Raw genomic sequence first — 8,642 nt, forward strand, 5'->3', positions numbered from 1 at the left:
ATCTTAAGCAGGCTCTACACCCAGCACTGAGCCCTACTTGGAGCTTGACGCTGGGCTTGATCTCACAACCTTGGGATCATGACCTGAGCCAAAATTAAGAGTCAGATACTCAACCTACTGAGCCACCCAGGCACCCCGCCAATAAAACTTTATTCAAAAAACAGGTGACAGGCTGGATTTGGCCTGCAGGCCATAATTTGCTGACCCCTGTTCTAACTCTTTCAAATATGTTTTCCATTTCTGTACGATATTCTTAGTTTCTAGGTACTTTTTTTTAATTTGTCTTGTTCATTCTCAGAGTGTTTTTTTCCTTTCAAGATAGCATCTAGTTTTTGTTTCATAGTTGCAATGTATTTTCCTAAATTTCCAAACGTAATCATAATCATTTTGTTTTTAGGCTTTCTGTCCCTTGTGTACTCTGTTTCCTCCAAATTCTGTTTTTCTGTTTGTTTTTGCTCTGCTTCTTATATTACAGGTTTTTCTCCAATGTTGACGGTCTGTGGTTACCTGCTCATACTTAAAAGATTTAAAAAGAGCCAATAGAATAGTGGCTGCCTCTGTGTGTGTGTTGGGGCAGGAATAGATTGGGGCATGACGAAACTTGCAAAGGTGTTACCTTACATGGCAATGTTCTAGATCTCAATTGAGGTGTGGGTTACACAGGTGTATACATTTGTCAAAACTCACTGAGAGGCACCTGGGTGGTTCAGTTGGTTAAGGGTCCAACTTCAGCACAGGTCACCATCTTGTGGGTCATGGGTTCGAGCCCTGCGTCGGGCTTTGTGCTGATAGCTCAGAGCATGGAGCCTGCTTTGGATTCTGTGTCTCCCTGTCTCTCTGCCCCTCCCCTGCTTGCATTCTGTCTCTCTCACTCTCAAAAATAAAATAAACATTAAAAAAAAACTCATTGGGACGCCTGGGTGGTTCAGTCGGTTGAGCATCCAACTTCGGCTCATGTCATGTTCTCCCGGTTGGTGAGTTTGAGCCCACGCCAGGCTCTGTCAACACAGAGCCAGGAATCTGCTTCGGATTCTGTGTCTCCCTCTCTCTGCCCCTCCCCCACTTGTGCATGCATGCGCGCGCGTGCTCTCTCTCTCTCTCTCAAAGATAGATAAACATAATAAAAACCCAACTCGTTGACCACTTAGGACTTTTACATTCCACCCTAACTATGTCTTGATTACAGAATATAAAAATACAGTTTATAAAAGCAATCCGATGAGTATCCCTGTATGGGGGGGCGGGGCTGGCTGACTTGGGGGTTCAATCTAGAGAATTCTGGTTGGGCTGTTTCACGGAGAGATCCCTGATGCCAACCTACAAAGTATTCTATTCTTGGCCCTTTAGACTCTAAGATAAAGGACAGAACTAATACAAAGAGAAAGAAAGCAACTTGGAGAAAACAAAGACTAGGCAGGGAGAAGAAACTGAGAACGAACAGGAAACGAAATAACAACACTAACAAAATTCTCATCATTAATGTATCCAGAGACTGAGGGAATGAACTCTGGCATGTCCTACCTGGAAAGGTGAGTCCTGACCTCGCAGTCATGGGAATCCAGAGCAGGAAGGAGCCTGGGGGTGATGGTGGGTAGGGGGCGGGGCTTCCTACAGTCAGGAGGTGGACTTCAAAAAATCCTTCTAGTTGGGGGCAGAACTGCCCCCTCATCATGCTGTGGCCTCCCGTTCAGAGACCCTGTGTTTTATCCTCTCTGGAGAATAAACCTCCAGCCTTTGTCAGGGCGGGGGAGGGGCGGCCGCCGGGCTGTGCGGAGTGGGAGAAGGAAATCTGAGAATTAAGGCCCTTCTTACACCGGTCCTCCTGTCTCAGGCCTTAGCTCTACTCCCATTCCCGGAGGGCACTTAGCCCACTAACGCTGGAGCCTTTGGGGGGTTTGTGGGGTTGGCTGGGGAGATTCCTGCCTTTCTCACTCCCAGAGTGGGGCTCGCTTCCGGTGCACGGTCATGAGGGTGCTAAATCAGTTATCACAGGCTCATCTGCCTTCCAGACTCAGAATTCTGTTGCTGTGGTCTCCTTTCCAATGTATCCGTTTTTGCTGATTGGTACTGTAGTGGGCAGAATAATGCTCCCCCGCCCCAATGTCTGTGTCCTAATCCCCAGACCCTGTGAGTATGTTACCTGGCCAAAAGGGGCTTTATAAGATGTGATTAAGGTTAAGGACCTTGGCACGAAGGGAGGATCCTGGATTATTCAGGTGAGCCCAACCTAATCACATGAAGCAGGAGAAGCAGAAAACCTTTCTTTCCCGGCTGTGATCAGAGAAAGAGAAAGCGGGACCAGAGAGATGCTACCGGCTCATGGGAGGGAGGGGGCCACAAGCCAGGGAGTCTAGGGCACCTCGGAAAAGACTGGGAGATTGATTCTCTCCCCTCAAACTTTCAGGAAGTTCTTCCAGAAAGAGTTCCCTGGGACAGCCTTGTCAACACCTTGATTTTAGCCCAGCGAGATGTGTGCTGGGCTTCTGACATACAGGATGAGATAGTAGATGTGTTTGGTCTTAAACAACCAAGTTCGTGGCGATTCGTTATGGCAGCAAACCCAGGACTAACAGGTGCACTTTGAAGAATCCACTCACTTCCTTTCCGTGGGGTTTCAGAGAAGTTCGGTGTGCGTCTTCAAGCCGCCGTCTTACCCGGGTGTCTCCGCTCCCGCCAGCTTTTGTCTCCACCCCTTCGTGAAACGTTCGTAGCGAAGTCACTTTCGACCTCCGTGTTGCTGAATTCTCATTCTCATTTTCCTTGACCGTTTGGCATTTTTGAGATGAGTTGCCCATTCTCACTCCTCCTTGAGATGCTCTTCTCTTGGCCACGGGGACCGCACCACACGGCTACCAATGCCACCTTTCTGCTGATGTCTCTGACGGTCTGTCACCAGCCAAGAGTCTCCGCCTTTGAGCCCCAGACTTCCGGAATCAAGCCCTCACTTGACATCGTCCCTTGGGCAGCTCACGTGCTTCTCAAATTGAAAACACCTGTGGCAGAGGTCTCACCACACCTCCCCTCCCTTGGGTCTTCCCATCATTCCCATGCATTTCTCCAACCCCCAAACCCCAGGTTCGTCCCACATCCCTTTCTTGCTTTCCCCACCAGCAAATCCCGTCTCCCGAATATATCTAGAAGCCGTCTGCTTCCCCATCTCCAAGGCCCGCCTTGGCCCAGGCCGCCGCCACGGCCCCCTCCGTCGTCACCATGACCTGCCCACTGGTACCCCGCGTCCACTCTGGCCCAGCTGCCATTGATTCTCTCCAGAGCTTCTTGAGAGATCGTTTAAAATGTCAATCGGATGATATGTCGTCCTCCACTTAAAAGCCTCTGGAGGTGTCCCAATCCTGTCCAGGATAAAATCCATTCCCTTACCACCGCCCACGCCTGTGTCATTTAGCCCGTTCCTCACCTCATGTCACTGCCCCCCCCCCCCCCGCCCATTTGCTCCGCTTGAGCCACGCTGACCTGATATGTCCCCACACTCCCCTACCTCTGGTCTGCCCCTGGGCCTTGGCACGTCTGTTCTCCGGGCCTGGGATGCTCCTACCCCCACTCTGCCCGGCTACCTCTCATTCTTTAGCTCTCAGATGAAATGTCCCTACCTCCCCTGTTCACCTTATGCAAAGGGGGTGTCTCCCCCCCACCCCCCCCCCATCCCTCTGGTCATTTCCTTAACAGTGGGTCTGGATCATAGTTGTGTGTCTGTTTAATCATGTCTTCTTTGGCTCCCCCATTGGATACAAGCAGGACGGGCACACAGATAGTATCTTCACCTTCCGATGTCTAGTGGAATTTGTGGAATGAACGAACGAACGAATGATCGCCCCAACAGACACACCGCGCACCTGTTATACGCCAGGTGCTTCGACATATTTCAAATTTTTCATTTCCACAGCCCTGTGAGGTTGTCACAGCTGGGCTACATATCCCAGGGGTTTGGTTTGGTTTGGTTTGGTTTGGTTTGGTTGCAATTAGCTGTTCTGGCCAATAAGTGCGGGCCGAGGCAAAATAGGCCACTTCCGGCTTTGGCTCAGGAACCCTCACACGTGATTCCTGTTCTCTTCCTTCTCTGCCAGTGGTTGCAGGGGATCCGGCGGTGGGTGCCGAAGCCCCGGGTGACAGCCGAGTGAGTCACAAGTTGGGAGAAGCCCGGGTCCCCGAAAGACTGAGGGGAGCACGGTCCCCACGACACCCCGACCCCTCTGGAGCTTTGCATAGGCAGGAGCTGGGCTCTGTCATGTCCAGCCACTGCGATTTCCAGGCTTACTTGTTACAACGGCTAGCCTCACCTTAATTAATACATCAAAGCGTCCCATGGAGGTGGCTTTGGGGCTTTTGCTGACAATGCCTGAGAAAGTCCAACTTTAATTTTACAGAGGCCCAAGGAGGGTCACAGAGAAGCGGGGAGGAGAATCAGCAGGACCCAGGGCTGCTAAGTATGGCCGTGGTTATTGGGAGTGAATCCTGGTGCCTTCCAGGGGGCTGGAGGAGGGGTGAGAGGGGCAGGGGGGTAGGGGGGACACCTCCTCTAAGCCCCTAAGGCGACCCCACCAAACCTCACCGCCCACTGCCCCTCCTACAGTAGGAAAGAAATATTCCAGAGCCTTCCTCCCACTCACTCCAGCCCGCAGCCTGGGTGTCCACATCACTCAGTATTTTTAGCTTCACCACCTGGCACCTGCGGTCACTGTCTGCCCAGCCTGGCGGTGTCCCCTCTCCGGGCCTTAAAGGGCCAGCACCCACCAGCTGGCAAGGAGACTGGCTTCTGCAAATGCTGTATCCCCAGGGCAGGAGACAGAGGGGAGTCCCCCGCGTTGCAGGGTGCCGACATTTGGAGGCGGGAGATGGGAGGAGGAAGGGACAGCAGGATCTCACTGGTGCCTGTCTGTGAGGCCTGTTTTATCTCATTCTAGAGTTTCCCAAAGAGTGGTTTGCTCAAGTTGCTCCCCTGGGCCCTGGCCACAACACCACACCGGTCCCCTCTCAGACCCGAGGCCGCCAAGTCTCCAGGGCGGGGCCCGGGAGTGTGTGTTTTTTAACCACCCACTCCGAGGACTCTGGTACCCTATGTCCTCATATCATCATTCGTTCGACAAGCGTTCTGAGCCCCCACCATGAAAATAACGCTTCTCTCTGAAGTCCATTGCTGTGGGACTCACCTAGGGTCGCACTGAGTCTCCAGCTTGGGCCCTCCCCGTTGTTCACTCCACCACCTACGGATTAAGTCCTGGGCTCAGCAGTCAAGGCCCCTTGTGATCTGGCCCCCTGGACCCGGCCAGCCTCCTCTCCCCGATCCCCCTTCTTTCTCGGATGACTGAGCTCCTCCCGTTCCCACTGCCTGTGATGCCCTCTCCTCAACGTCACTCGGCACCTGGGGGAGGACCCCAGGGTCTCCTGGGGCCCCTGCAGGCAGAAGTGGTCCCCCTTCCCTTCTGACTCCCTGAGCACAGTGCACCCACCCTCAGCAGGGCGCCCATCATTCTGCCACGCTGATCTGTTTGCGTGTCTGTCTCCCCTAGCAGGCTGTGACCCCGCCAGGGCTGGGGCTGAATGATGGACTGACAGCCATGGCAGGGAGTATCTCCCATTCCACAGATGAGGAGACAGAGGCCACAGAAGGAAAATTATAGACTGGGGTCCAACAGAGAAACTCAGGGAGGAACCTGGTCCAGGCTGCAGGAGCCCCCACCCTCGCCCTCCTGAAAGGGGCCCGGAAGGGGCACCTGGGTCGACCCTCAGCCCGCCCTTCTCCCCACCCAGGGTAGTGCTGACTCAGGCAGCGATGGAGGCGTGGGCGGGCTGGGCCGGAGCAGAGGTGACCCCTGTGTCCCCTGCAGACTCTCCATCCATTCCCGGAGTCTGTGGTCACAGCTTGGGTAATGCACTTGGCTGGAGCCTGGGTTTCCCTGCAGGTGGGGGCGGGGAGAGCTGGCAAAAAGGACAATGGCCCTTGGGGCAGGAACCCTCACCGGGGCATAGCGCACAACCCTTTTCCTACAGGTACATCGAACTTGCACCCACTCCCGCAAACATGTATGCACAGGCACAATCACACACACGCCCCCAAATGCCCAGTCACACAGCCACGCCAACCTTCGTTCTCACCCCTTCGCCGCGCTCTCCCTTTTCCGCACACACACCCTCAAGCATATATGTATATACACACACACACACACACACACACACGCAGACGTCTTCACTTAGTAATTCAACAAAGACTGAACATTATCAGGTGTCAGTGCGTTGCAGGGAGGAAAGGTGGCTCTCAGCTCAGGGTGGGGCAGGGGCTTCCTGGAGGGCTTCCTGGAGGGCTTCCTGGAGGAGGAGGCATTGCCGCTGGGCCTGGACGGTGGGGAGCCCGGGAAAGGGAAGCCTGGGCAGTTTTCCCTGGGGGGGTGACTCTAGGGGAGCAGAGCACAATGAGGTGGGTGCGGTCGGCCCAATCACACAGGCCTTGAACACCCCGCCAAACGCTGACTTCATCCTGTGGGAGTGGGGAGCCACGGAGGGCTCTGAGCCGGGGGTCAGGCCCGCAGCGGGAGAGGACAGGAAATTCGCTGCGGGGCCAGAGCGGGAGAGCCAGGGCGTAAGCTGTGGTGAGAACCAGGTGAGGACCTGTCCGGCTCAGGGAGGTGACAGAGGGTGGTAGGCAGTGGACGGACAGAGGGTCCAGAGCAGGTCTGCGGGGCCCTGGGGGGCCGAGCCCCTCGCCCTCGCCCTGTCTCTCCCCCCCCCCCACCCCCGCCCCAGCACTGACCTCTGCAGTGGGACCTCTTCCAGAAGCTCCTCCTCCTCCTCCTTGTGGAAGCACACGAAGCAAAAGGCTGGGACATCCTCGGTCCCACAGCCCAGGGGCCAGGCTGGCGGCAGCTCCAGGACGGGGCAGGGGTGGCTGCTGGTGGCCTCGGCAGCATCGTCCCCGGCCTGGGCAGGGGTGCCCGAGCCAGAGCGCTCCAGGGTCAGCAGCCGGTTGGCCTCGGGGCCCTGCGCCTGCCCACCTGCCACCTGTGCCTTTTCGCTCAGGTTACCCGTCGCCTCGGTGGGTGGGAGAGCCTGTGGCTCCGTCCGATGGGAACGCCCGTCCTGCCCCGCAGGGCTGGGCCCGGCCAAGTGGCTTCCGGCCGGAGCCTGGGCTCAGAGGTGGCTTGCTGGGAGACAAAGGTCCGGCAGGGCCCCTCGCTGCCCCTCGCGGAGCCCTCGGCCCCCCGGCCGCCCGCTGTGCTGCCGCCTGTCAGAGCCGGGACCGGGAGGGCAGGCTGGCGGACGCCCTGTCCGTCTGTTCATCTGTCTGTCCAGACGTCTGCTCCTCCCTGTCCAGACGGCAGCAGAGGTGGCTTCCCTGAGAAAGTTTGTTCTTCCCTCCTGGGGTGGGTGGCGTGGGTGGCCTCCAGGACAGAGGATCGGGACCTGAGGCTCCAAGGGGGGTGAGGCCCGCGTGAGGCTGGCACGGCACCCACGCCGGCCCCAAGAAAAGTTCTGGCCCTCGGAGTCCTGGCTGTGGCTCCGGCTTCTGCCCGGAGCTCGCCTCCCTCCGCTGCCTGCTCCCTGCTCCCTCCGACTCCAGTGGCTGCTCTAGCAGACCGCTTGGCTGTGGGTATTAATAGCTCCACATTCACGCTGAGAAGCCTGGAGGTTAACTCCTTCCCTGCCAGAGCTGGGGAGGCCGCCGGGGCGGGGCAGGCGTGGGGGGGGGGGGTGGAACAGAAGAAAAGGCGGCGCCTCAGTTCCGCCCCCACCTGAGCCTGGCTCGCTTCTCTTCTCGGCAGGACCCTCTCAGATGCCACCACCTCCTGCCCGCGAGTCTCGGTGCAGCACGGGGCCATCGGGATCTCGGTCAGCGTGCCTGGGCCACCTGCACCCTCCATACGCCCCTCCTCCGGGGAGCCAGGAGGGGACTGGGGGCTCCGGACAGCACCCCTGCGATGGACAGGGCTCTGAGCTGAAGGGAGTATCTCCGGGACTCCTCCGCTCACATATCCACCCCTCAAGCCACTGGATCCTCCCGCCCCATTCCCTGAACAGCCACCATCTCTGACTTTGGGTCCGGTTCTCTCACTGGCTTGGGGGGCGGGGCGGGGCGGGGAGGGGAGGCCCCCCAGTTGAACCGCATGCAGCTCCCACGGGACCCAGAGACCGATTCCCTGCACTCGTACGTCCTACGGAGGAGCATGGGAATAGGGTGGGAGTAGGGGAATCTGGGTCGAATTCGCTTTTCAAGCATCTGTGTGCCAGGCACTGTGCTGGGTGCTGGGGACCCAGCAGTGAAGAAGGCAGACACTGTTCCTGCCTTGGGGGGGGGGGGGCTTGCATATGCCGGCAGGAGGCCAGTGGGCCACAGCCCATCTACGTGGAGCCGGTGTGTGGATTAGAACGAGGCAGGGGCAGCCGTCTAGCACCAGTGTGCGGTGCCCATCACAGGCTGGGTTTCAGCCCCACTCACCTTCTCTGCAACTTACAACCCACGGAACCATTCACAGCGGCCCCGGAAACATCAGGAAACAAAGGAGAAATAAATTTGGAGTGTGAACCGGGCTAGGAGAAAATACAACGGGGAGGTGTGGGAGACGCTGAAGACGGGGACTTGGTTTGCTAGGGTGTTCAGGGAAGACCTCCAGGGGAGGTGACATTGGGGCCTG

The 8,642-nt window shown here is 57.2% G+C and overlaps 1 protein-coding gene across 1 annotated transcript in view; it reads right to left on the reverse strand.

The window, feature by feature from the left end:
- The window catches only part of SBK1 (SH3 domain binding kinase 1), a 45,287-nt gene extending 37,696 nt beyond the window's left edge, over positions 1-7,591 (reverse strand). Inside the window, exon 1 of the mRNA XM_086692593.1 lies at positions 6,764-7,591. The gene's annotated coding sequence lies outside the window, so the exon portion shown is untranslated. The remainder of the gene's footprint in view (positions 1-6,763) is intronic.
- Positions 7,592-8,642: the final 1,051 nt, after the last annotated feature.

The sequence above is a fragment of the Puma concolor genome, chromosome E3 (assembly GCF_028749965.1).
Source record: "Puma concolor isolate L17-30 chromosome E3, mPumCon1.1.hap2, whole genome shotgun sequence".
NCBI classification, from domain to species: Eukaryota; Metazoa; Chordata; class Mammalia; order Carnivora; family Felidae; genus Puma; species Puma concolor.